Genomic DNA, 11,897 nt, shown 5'->3' with positions numbered 1-11,897 from the left:
AAATAAAAATCAGATTTTATGAGGGTCAAATTTGATGACTATGGAAGTCATTTGCACTGTCTCCTTTCCAGCCATGGGATGGGGAGGGGAGAGGGGAGTCTTTCTCTGACCTTATGATCAGATAACATCACCAGGTGGCTTACTGGACAAAAGGCAGAAGGAACCTGTGCCTATTCTGTAAAAAAAAAAAAAAAAAGGCCAGGTCACAGCAGGCCCAGGGCCTCTTGTCTTGTTGAGTGTGACAGTTAATGGTGATTGTCAACTTGGCAGGTCTTTTGGTTAGGTTAGGAGATAGACCCCTGGGCACATCTTTGTGAGTCTCCAGGTTAGGTTAATTGATTTGGGAAGACCCACCTACCCCGTAGGCTGTGGTCCTAAACTGAATAGAAAGGAAAGAGTGAGCTGAGAGCCAGCCTTCCTGTCTCTCAGTGACCAGCTGCCTCGGGCTCCTGACTTTACATCTCCCACCATGACTGGCTGAACCACTCAACTGTGAGCCAAATGAATCCTTTAGTCCTTAAGTTGCTTTTCTCAGGCATTTTATTACGGCAACAAGGGAAGTAACTAGTCCATTGGGCAATCATGAAGGCAGGGTGTTGGCATCTGGAAGAAAAGCCCCAGCTGATCCATAAGGACCACATAAAAGGGAGAAATGTACCAGTTTTAGTTGAAGAGACTTGGTGGGGGTTGCTGTAATGGATTAAGTAAAATGCTGCAGGTTTCCCAAGTGACTGCAGCAGGCAGCGAGCCATGAGACCACACGGCAGATCCGTGCAAGTCCTCAAGCTGGGGGGCGGGGGACAAGCAGCAGGCGGTGGGTCCTGAAAGCAGCCAGTCCCAGGCAAGTATGACGCAATTCCCCAAGTGGTTGCAGTGGGCCACGAGGGGCAGCAAGTCTCACAAGGAGAGACAGACGGATGGGCATGCCATAAGACCATGCCACAGGTCTCTGAAGGGGCTGGTCCTAGGCAGGGAGCCACGCTGTGGACAACAGACAGATAGGCACCCCATGCAGAGTGAGATTGGATATTTATTTAGTAGGTTATGGAAGGGAAGGGGGAAAGGGGAGAAGAGCAGAGAGATGGGCAGAGGGAGAGAGAGAGAAACAGAAGGGAAGGGGAGAAGTGGGGAGAGACAGAAGCTGCTTCTTCAAGAGGAAGTTGGAAAAGGAAGGGACTCAGGCTGGAAACTGAAGATCAGCTTGCCTCAGTGGACAGGGAGGGAGTGGGTGTGGCTTGTCTCTTAAAGGGGCAGAGCCAGGCCATTACCGTTGTTATAGCAACAAACCGAGGTCTTTCCTATAGACAGAAGTTTCTGTCCTTCTTGGTCCCACAGCCAAAGAAATACACAGAGGCTTATATTAATTCTAAACTGTTTGGCCTATTAGCTCAGGCTTATTACTAACTAGCTCTTACAACTTAAATTAACCTGTAATTTTTATCTATGGTTAGCCACATGGCTTAGTACTTTTTCTCAGTAAGTCATTCTCATCTTGCTTCCTGTGCATCTGGTTTGTGCCTTACTCTCTGCCTTTCCTCTTCCCAGAATTCTCTTAGTCTGGTTGCCCTGCTTATACTACCTGCCTGGCTACCAACCAATCAGTGTTTTACTAAACTAATATGAGCAACAATCTTTACAGTGTCTAAGAGCATTATCCTACAGCACTTTCCTAAATGATACAACATTTGAAAGCATTGTATGTCTTATTCTAATATGTTTGCCTGACATTGTCATCTATGAATCTGAGACATCATGCGAAGACAGTCTCTCACTTGGCAAAAACAGTGGACCTCAGGACAGTGCAGAATACGGCTGTGGACTGTGCAGCCTGCATGCTCTCTTCTCTTTCACAATATTGATGATTCTCCTGATAGTTTCTAGTTTCTCTTTGCCAGTCAGGCATTGGACAGATGTGATCATTCCTGGAAACCCCATTTTTTTCTCAATTATTTTTCCCCTAAAATTCTTCGGGAAATGATGCTTCTCAGGTTTCTTATCTGGAAATACCAGCTGTTAATCCAGACCCTGGGAACTTTTCTGATTCAGCGCTGACAGAATCTGAGATGATAAAAGTTAATGGACATATATAATGAAACAACACAGGGACATTCACTATGTCTCCCAATCCCAGGGGAGAAAACCCATTAAGACTGGTGTGGCAGGATGGAAAATGAGCACCTTATCAGATTCTGTCCTTCATATAGAGGCTTAGATGTGCAGGACCCTTTTGTCGGACAAGGGAACAGTTAGAGAAATACAAGCCAACTGTATGAAAGCAGCCTATGGCAAATCACCCCTAAGTCTGCAAATATGTTTTGTTATGTTCTGAACAATATCGTTGCCTATGTCTACCACCTTTTAGCTTTGTAAGGACAGGGTGAGCCTGGCTCGATATTTAATCAAGCTAGCAAAATGCTGAACGTTGTTTTCGGTTTAAAAGTTATTTTGATTTCAAAGTTGGGGGGAAAACGTGTGTTTCTTAAGTACAAATAAAGACAGCTCGAGCTATTTGTGCCACCACGTGAGCGAAACTCACCTGGTGGCCAGACATTTTTTTGTGCACTGGCGCCCCTTCCCCGGCTCAGGACCTGAACCGGGATGTTACAGAACCCTGGCATATATGGTTATCATATAGTATTTCCTATGGTTTGAAGTAGTGCACTCCGAAAGAACCACATAGTAAGGTTTGGTGACCAGAGTGGTACTGCAAGAAGCCGCTTTATATCTCTGTTAAACATTTTTGAAAGGACAAAAGTGCAATTCATTGTTCACGTGTTTGCCAAGCAAGAGAAAGGCCCTGCCTCACACCCCAGGAACGCAATAACCTAGATAGCAAAAGTACAGTCAGGGGGAGTTACCTGTACCCCATCTAAATGCAACCTCACCTACTGTTGTCTGTCTTCATCCTCCTGTATCTTTTCCCTGTGTTTTTATTTTTTCCCAATAGAACTTTCTTGGGTTTTTTTGTTTGTTTGTTTGGTTGGTTTTTGGCTTTTCAATACAGGGTATCTCTGTGTAGCCCTGGCTGTCCTGAAACTTGCTCGGTAGACCAGGCCAGCCTCAAACTCAGAGATTGACCTCCCTCTGTCTCCCGTGTGCTGGGATTAAAGGCGTGCTCCTCCATGCCTGGCTTTCTTGTTGTTTTCAAGTTAAAGCCTAGGCCAGTGTAATGGCTCAGCAGGTAAAGATGCTTGCCATCAAGGCTGACGACCTGAGTTCAAGTCCCAGAACCCACATGGTAGAAGGAGAGAACTGACTTCCACAATTGTCTTCTGACCTCTTCACAGGCACCATGGCACACACATTGACATGTAAATACATGTTTTCAAACGAAACAAAAGTATGTCAAAAGCATTTTATCACTCCATGTTTTTTTTCCTTTTTTTTTTATCAGATTTCTTCTATTTTTTAATTATGGATAGTGGGGTGGATAAGTGCGTGTGAGCACTGTGCCCGCTGAGGTAAGAAGGCCCTAAATCTTCCGGCGCTGGAGTTACAGGTGCAGAAAATGCTCTTGACTACTGAGCCATCTCTCTAGTTGATAATTTTCTTTCTACAGGAGAATTGTAATGCAATTTAGTAAGGTACCTGTAGATGTTAAATGATAAAAATGCCAACTCCTAATTGAAAATTCAAGCTCAAAGACCCTTACAGAAGGCAGCACCTCCGGAATGCCTGTTCTTGGTGAAGGAGCTGACCGCACTGAAGCAAACTTTGCCGGGCTGAGGGTGTCATGTGAACCAGGAAATCATCAGGAAAATTATCTTTGGTCTCTGTGACACTTGGTGACTATCTGACAGTGAATGTCTTCCCAGTCAGGGTCACAAAGAACTCCCACAGGTATACTCTGGGCATATATGGACTCTCTCATCAAAGTTACAGAACACAGAGAGAGTCTGCCATCAAGAGCAAGAGATGTAAGAAACTACAAAATAAGACTTTGGCCTCCAGACACTTCATATGATGAGTTACCTTAGAAAAGCTAGACAGCCAGCTGGGAAGATGTTCAGTCAGTATGATGGTTGTCTAACAAATATGAGAACCAATCCCAGGAACCCATACATTTTTTTTTAAGAACACTTGTAATCCCAGCACTAGGGAGGCCACGAGGAAAGAGACCATGTGTTCCTCTTTTGGGAGCTCACTTAAATACCCTGTGGGAGTGGTCCTAACCGCCCCCTGCCCTCAGAGAGAGGGGTCAGGATCTGGCATGCTGGGATTTGGAGTCCAGACTAATACAACTCTCAGGCCTGGGGGCTGGGATAGATGTGAGGGGCTGGGGTCTACACTCCCAACTTAACAAACGCTACTTAGGACTTAGTTCTCAACTGAACACTGCAGAAGCCAATACCGAAAGGACAAAATATTTTGAAGGTGACTAGTAAAAACAAAACAAAAGAAAGTAAAAAATGAAAAACCCATGAACTAACTCCAGACATGCAAGTCCCATTGAAGAAACAGAAACAATAAGAACAGAGACAAGTCATCTGCTTCATGAACCAATGGAAATGACTTGAAAAAAAAACTACCAAAGAATTCAAAAGAATGATTATAAAGATGTTCAAACAATCAGCGTATTCAAGAAGACACAAATATAGCTCAAAAGAGTAAAAACAAAGGGATGAATATAATGATGAAGTCAATCTATGAAAGTTGAGATAAAATTGCTGAACAAAACCCAAACTGAAATGATGGCAAAATGAAAACTCAATAAAAAGCGAAATAAAAACCTCAGTGGTAAACCACACCAACAGAATGGAATGTGTAGGAAATAGAGTTGGAGAACAAGGAGAAGGAAATGGGTCACACAGTACTGGCCAATGAGACATTGAAAAGGAAATAGGAACAGAAAGCGTGAGGGCTCTGGGATGCCATGAGAAGACCTAATCTTTGGATTATGGGCACAGAAGAAGGAGAACACCATAATGAGGGTACAGAGAATGCTTTAAATAAGATCATTGAAGAAAAAAATCCAAATCCAGAGAAAGATATGCCTGAACGGGTACAAAGGCACAGAACTCCAAATAGAAAGGACCAGAAAAGAAACTCCATCTGATTATATTATTATAATTAAAATGTTAAAAACATAGAATAAAGGATATTAAAAACTGCAAGAGAGAAAGGTCAAATCACTTATAAAGACAAACCCACCAGAATATCACCTGCTTATTCAACAGAAACTTTTTAAAGCCAGAAAGGCCTGGAAAAAAAATGTATTCCAAGTTCTGAAAAACAACAATTTTAACCCAGAATGTTATACCCAGCAAAGCTACCTATTAAAAATGAAAGAGAAATTAGAATTCCTCCAGGTATCTCATGCTGGGAGATGAAATTGCCAAAAGCCTAAGTTAGTCAGTCAGGTAAGTTTCCACTCAAAGATTTCCCTTTTATTACACCATCTTTCTTAATAATTTATTTATTTTACATACATTGGTGTTTTGCCTGCAAGAATGTCCATCTGTATGAGGAGTTACAGACAGCTGTGAGCTGCCATGTGGGTCCTGGGAATTGAACCCAGGTCCTCTGGAAGAACAGCCAGTGCTCTTAACCGCTGAGCCATCTCTCCAGCCCTTAGCACACCACCTTACAGAAAAGACAACAGTGTGTCACTGATGGGTATGACCACAATTTGCCCAGGGATGCTTAGATACACATAACTGTAACCCACTACTTAAAGTTTAAGCTTACCTCAGGATCCCGAAGGTACCAGGACCCCACTTGACGATCAGCGGATCTCTTTCCCTCTTCCCAATGTCACTGCCCTTCCACTCAATCCTCACGCAGAGAGATGTGTCTCCTTCCCTCAAGGTCACTTGCTTCCACAGGATTCTAGGAAGACAGCAGGGCTTCAGTGGGAGTGTTCTTGGTTAAAGGTTCAATAGAGGAACTGTCTAAAGAAAGAAAAGGTATCACTAAAAGAAAACAGCAGGAGATGGCCTCAACCAGCCCAAGAAACACACTGTTCAGTGGAGCTCACAATCACCATGACATGCCCTCCACAGGTGACAGCTGTCTGATACATTCAGAACGGAGAGCTGGAGACAAACCTGTGGTCAGAAGTCCACTGTCAGCCCTCAGCTTGTACGTCTGTCTTTATTTAAAAGGAGTAAGTATCCACCTTTTTTAAAAACACTGATGAAGTCTTCAGGTTTGCTCTAAGTTCTACCTGAATAAGGTAAAAGTCCTGGAGTTTGACGATGCCAGGGATGATGAGAAAGTTCTGGAAGCTGGACCCCAGTGACCCTGATGGTAGGAACACAAGCCACACCCTGTGGCCATATAGGCCATACAGCCTTTGGTGAAATTTGATAAGACCCAAAGTTGTGTCCAGGTGTATGGGAGCAAGGTGTGTGGAAGTGACTTAGAACTGAGTGTCGAGCCCCTGGCTCACTAAACAGTTTAATTTTTTCACAATGCACAGAACACTCTGTTAAAGAGAAAGATGGAACAAATGACATTCAAGGAGAAAACTTCACTTGCTGGATCGCAAAAGAAAAAAAAAAGTGTTCGGAAAGATATCACCACTTCCAGATTTGCATGCTTAAATCCACTAATGTTCTAAACGCCTACTATTTCCATTTCTCTCTTGTGCTGTTCCTACTGGTAATGAGTTGAATTTACTTGCAACAACTGAGAGCAATTATGTTGGCTTTCTGTCACTGTGAGTTAAATCCACTTAAAAAAAAAAAAAACAAAACCAGGAGCGGTGGGGTGAGGAGGTGGCTACATTGGTACAGTATTTGCCATGCAAGCATGAAGACTTGAGTTCAGGTCCCCTGCACTCGGGTGAGAAGCTTAGCACAGCACTGCACGCCTGTAACCCCTACACTAGGTGATAGAGACAGAAGGACCCCTGGGGCTCCTGGCCAACCAGTCTAGACAAATGGACGGGCTCCAGGCTCAGTGAGAGACCCTGTCTCAAACAATTAAAGCAGAGGAACAACTGAGGAGAACAGCTGGCACTGATGTACACACAGACATGAACAACCGGGAAAGGCTGGTTGTGGTGCTATGGTGGTTGGATGTTTGGGTTTGAACTCTGTCAAAGCAACATGTCACGTGGAGAGCGCCTGGAAAAGGTCCATTTACCTCATTGGGGCCAGGAAACAAAGACAAGAAGAGACTGTGCCTGTGTAGCCCTTTCAAAGGGGCTTCCCCAGTGGCCTAAGCTCTTCCCATGAGGTCCCATCTCTTGATTTCCCCAGTTCCCATCAGGGTCACAGACCTTGGACACATGGACTTTGGGGAGGCAGGGTGGAAGTTAAGATCCAAAACACAGGGCCAGGGGTACAGTGTTTCCAGACAGACATGAGAACATGGTGTCAGATCCCCAGGTCTGTGATTCATCGCTTACAGCTGAGTATAATAGCCCAAGCATCTGTAACCCCAGAGTGCGTAGGGCAAGACAGGAGATGGAGGCAGGGAAAACCCCTAGAACAGCGGGTCTCAGCCTGTAAGTGGTGACTCCTACATGGGTAGTGCATCAGATATTGACATTACAACTCATAGCAGTAGCAAAACTACAGTTAAGACGTAGCAATGAAAATAATTTCATGGTTGGGGGTCGCCATGACATGAGGAACTGAATTAAAAGGTCGAAGTACTAGGAAGGTTGAGAATCACTGTCCCAGAAGCTTTCCAGCCAGCTAGCCTGACCTACAGCCAGGAACACGAGACCCCCCCCCCCCCTTAGACACGGTAGAAGATGAGGCCCAACATTCAAGTCCTCTGACCTCCACACATGTACGGTGGCACATGCCCACCTACATACAAACAAAAGAATGAACACACACATCATACACATGCACATAGATACAGACATACATGCACACACCATTTAAAAAGAGAGAGAGAGAGAGAGAGAGAGAGAGAGAGAGAGAGAGAGAGTTATCTATCACAGCAGCAACTAAAGTCACCGCAACCACTCCAGGCACTGAGACTGATGGATGAAAAGGAATATTCCCACAGAGGGGCCAAGCAGAGAAGGAGCAGGGTGGGCTTGGGCCTTTTCTGTTTTGCTCCATAAATTTTGACCGCAGCAAACAAGCAAACCAAGATCTGGAATATTCCCTCCCCACCCCTCCCCACCCCCCGGGAAGTTTCCAGATACTCCTCTCCTCTTGCTACCCACACAGACTCACCCACCGCCTTGGTTTGCTTTCTATCACTGTGACGAAACACCATGACTGAAAGCAACTTGGCAGGGAGAAGGTTTATTCCACCTCACAGTTTATAATCCATGATGAAGGGGTGTCAGCACAGGAACTCAAGGCAGGAACCGAAGCAGAGGCCATTGGTCCAGTTAAGCTTAAACTCTCAACCCTATGCCTCCGTCTCCAAGTGTGTGCCGCCACATCCATTCATGCCATTAATATTTTTCAAGCTATTATAAATTTAGTCATACATACTTCAAGAGACAGATGAACCAAGGAAACGAAAGAGACATTTGTAAAAGAAGGGGGAAAAAAAAACCCAAACAGATGCCATAGGGAGACAGAAGGAAGAGTTTATAGCTTCATGCTCCAGAATCCCTTTCATTTGGTTCAAAGCTCGTCCTGATTTTAACTGTCCTGACCACAGTTCTGAGGAAGCTGTAGCTCTGGTTTGTTATAGCTTCCATATCTCGGTTAAAATACCTGAGATGTATTCATTTGTGTTATCTCTATTTACTGTTGAATCCTTTAACATATGTTTCATAACTGAGTTCAAATCTGTCTGTTCATTCCAACATCTGGGCCTTCTGTTTTGTGGATGGCTTCCTCTCTTGGCTGAGGTCATCATCTGTTATTTCTCTGTCTCCTCACCACTGGCTGTGGATACCAGATTCTGTCTGTAAAATAGTGGAGACTGAAGCGAACAGTAAACAGCTCTAGTGAAATAGCCCTCTTTTCTATGTAGCACAGCCCTGCAGAGATCAGCGACACTGGCTTTAGTCATCTGTAGTTGGCGGATCACATGAATTCACCTTGCGGGGTCTGCTTTGGGTACTATCTAGCCACGTGGGGCTACGCGCTGCATTAAAACGGCTGTCAACAGTTGTGATGGCACACATCTTTAGTCCAGGACTTGGGAGGCAGAAGCAGGCAGATCTCTGTGGGTTCGAGGTCAGCCTGATCTACAAAGTATTTCCAACCAGCCAGAGCTATACAGTAAGACCCTGTCTCAACATAAAACAAACAAAAGTGTTGGCCACCTCCTCCTTCCCTGCAGCGTTCATTTTTCCCTCACTGATCTTCCCAGAGGGAGGCGATCCTGACCCTCACCCACTTTCTGAAGTTCAGTTCATGATCATTTCTTTATAACCCCAACTGTCTAAAGGGCTTCTTAAAGCTATGGACTGTGACTGGGGAAATACTTGCGGTGCAAATGTGCAGACCAGCGTTTGAATCCCCAGAGCCTGTGTAAGCTGCATGCGCTGTAATATCAGCGCGCCTATAGCCAGGACATAGAGACAGGATACTTCCCAGAAGCCCCTAGGCCAAATGACCTGGTGCATGGCAGAGGTGAGCAAGAGACTGTCACAAACAAGGTAAAGGGCAAAGACAAACGCCTGAGTCTGTCCTCTGGTCTCCATACATGCAACACCATAACACACACATGCCCATGCACACACATACACAAACAATACATACACACATTATGCACACACCATAATACATACAATACACACACATACACCTCATATATGCACAAACTATACAATACATACATCATACATGCACACAATACACACATACACACATCATACATGTACACACAACGCACAAATACATATTATGCATACATGCATATACATACATTCACACCATACACACACACACACACATAACCTTCTCTCACAGATAGGGTAAAATTAATAAACGATATTGAAAAATAGATTTATAATTTTAATTGATTCACAATTCTTGCCATGTGGCAAAACAAATTCTAACTAAATTTGAGTTTTAAATATTAAAAAGGTAGAATAGGAATGAGGCTAGCATGCGTTTAGCCCTGAACTAGATCACTAACACACACATTTATTTAAAATAATTATATTAAAGAAATGTATAGTTATGAGATGCGATAGTCAAATTGTGACAATAAGGTAATAAATACATGTCATAAAGTCATGAGGTGTGATGTGATAGTCAAATTATAATGGTAAGGTAATAAAACATGAAGGAAATGTATGGATTTGATTGGATAGAAAACAAGAACTTATATATGGTCCCCCAAAATTAAAAAAAAAACTATGAAAATTATTTGTGAAATCTGAGGGAGGGGCTCTGTGGGAGAGATGCCCAGCAGCCGGAGATGCAGTCGAGTAGTGGTGGCGTGAGCTGCACATGGAGGGTGTCCAGCGTGAATGCTGAGGACAGAGAGTTTGATGACACAGCATTGAAGTTCCTTGTTTGGAGTACACGTTACGAACCCTTTGTGGAGCATGTCTGCAAACTCTGTGCGCAGACAAGCTGAAGGTGAAGAGAAGACATTAGCAGCGGATGTGAAAACCAGTCCTCCACGAACTGCACCAAAAAAAGCAGCTGCCATCTGTTCCCCCCAAAAAACGCTCTGCCCATAACGAAGCCTACATCTCCAGCCCCAGCAGCGCAGTCAAGAAATGGCACTCATGCTTCTTACGGACCCTTCCACCTGGAATATTCGCTTCTTGCAGAATTTACGTTGGCGGTGAAGCAGAAGCTAGCGGGTGTCTAGGTACAGGCATCGTATCGCTCTGCATTAGTGTGGTTTGGAGTAACACTCATACGACACGGACTGTATCGGGATGGTGTATTCAAGTTCACGGTGTGTATTCCTGATAACTATCCAGATGGCGACTGTCCACGCCTGTTGTTTGATATTCCCGTCTTTCACCTGCTAGCCGATTCCGCCTCAGGTGAACTGGATGTGAAGAGAGCATGCGCAAAGTGGAGGCGGACCCATAATCACATATGGCAGGTCATAACGTACGCAAGGAGAGTCTTCTACAGAATGGACAGGACAAGTCCCCTAAACCCTGAGGCTGTGGTACTGTATGAGAAAGACATCCAGCCTTTTAAAGGTAAAGTGGTTGACAGTGTTAAGGTAGGTACTCCTTGTTTGTTTAACCAAGGGAAAATAGACGACCCCTACGCAATTAGCATTTTCCATGGAACCCTCCTGTACACGATGAGGTCAGAGAGAAGAGGCTGACTCAGAACAGCCTGACAAATAACACGATAAAAGGGTTCATGTTGCTGGCCTGTCATGGCTAAAGCCTGGCTCAGTACAACCTTTCAGCAAAGAAAACAGTAGCAACCTAAGAGATGGTGGACCTGGCGCACCGTCCACTTTCCTGCTGGACTCTGGCCTAGTTAGAGCTGACTAATGGCGAAGAACGGCCTGAAGAGCAAACCACATGAACAGTCACTGGCTATCAGGCGTTGTGTATGCGTAGGTTCTAACAGCTGGGTGTGGAGACCTCTCATTAAGTAACGTGTTACTTCTGACAGAAGTGTCAGGGTGAATCGAGTTCAGTACTCCAAATTATTGGGGACCTTGAGGCTTAAGTATCTTTCTGAATATGTTAGAGGTAAGTTGTGTTTAACAGCGGAGAGAATGAACACTAGGTGGTAGGTGGAAGTTGGTGGTTTCCGCCGTACATACTTTAGGCCACGAAGAAGGTGTAGAGAGAGATCCAGAGGGCAGCACTTTTGAGTAGAAGGACTGGCTGGCTTTCTGGCTTCAGCCTGCTGACCTGCTGTACAAGTCTGTCTCAAAAGCATTAGGAAAATCTGAAATGCTGACAATTTGTGAATTCAAGGGTTCATTTGGAGCCTGGAGAGATCGCTCGGTGGTTAAAGAGCACTTGATGCTCTTCTAGAGGACCTGAGTTCAATTCCCAGCACCCACAAGGTGACTCACCATCACCTGTA

General features: G+C 44.5%; 1 pseudogene; it reads left to right on the top strand.

Moving 5' to 3' along the window:
* Positions 1–6,197: 6,197 nt before the first annotated feature.
* On the top strand, positions 6,198–11,350 carry LOC121450693 (annotated as a pseudogene).
* Positions 11,351–11,897: the final 547 nt, after the last annotated feature.

The sequence above is a fragment of the Microtus oregoni genome, unplaced genomic scaffold, assembly GCF_018167655.1.
Source record: "Microtus oregoni isolate MIOR12 unplaced genomic scaffold, Mior012 000007F_ref0000211, whole genome shotgun sequence".
Lineage (NCBI taxonomy): Eukaryota > Metazoa > Chordata > Mammalia > Rodentia > Cricetidae > Microtus > Microtus oregoni.
This window is presented reverse-complemented; position numbering and strand designations above follow the sequence as displayed.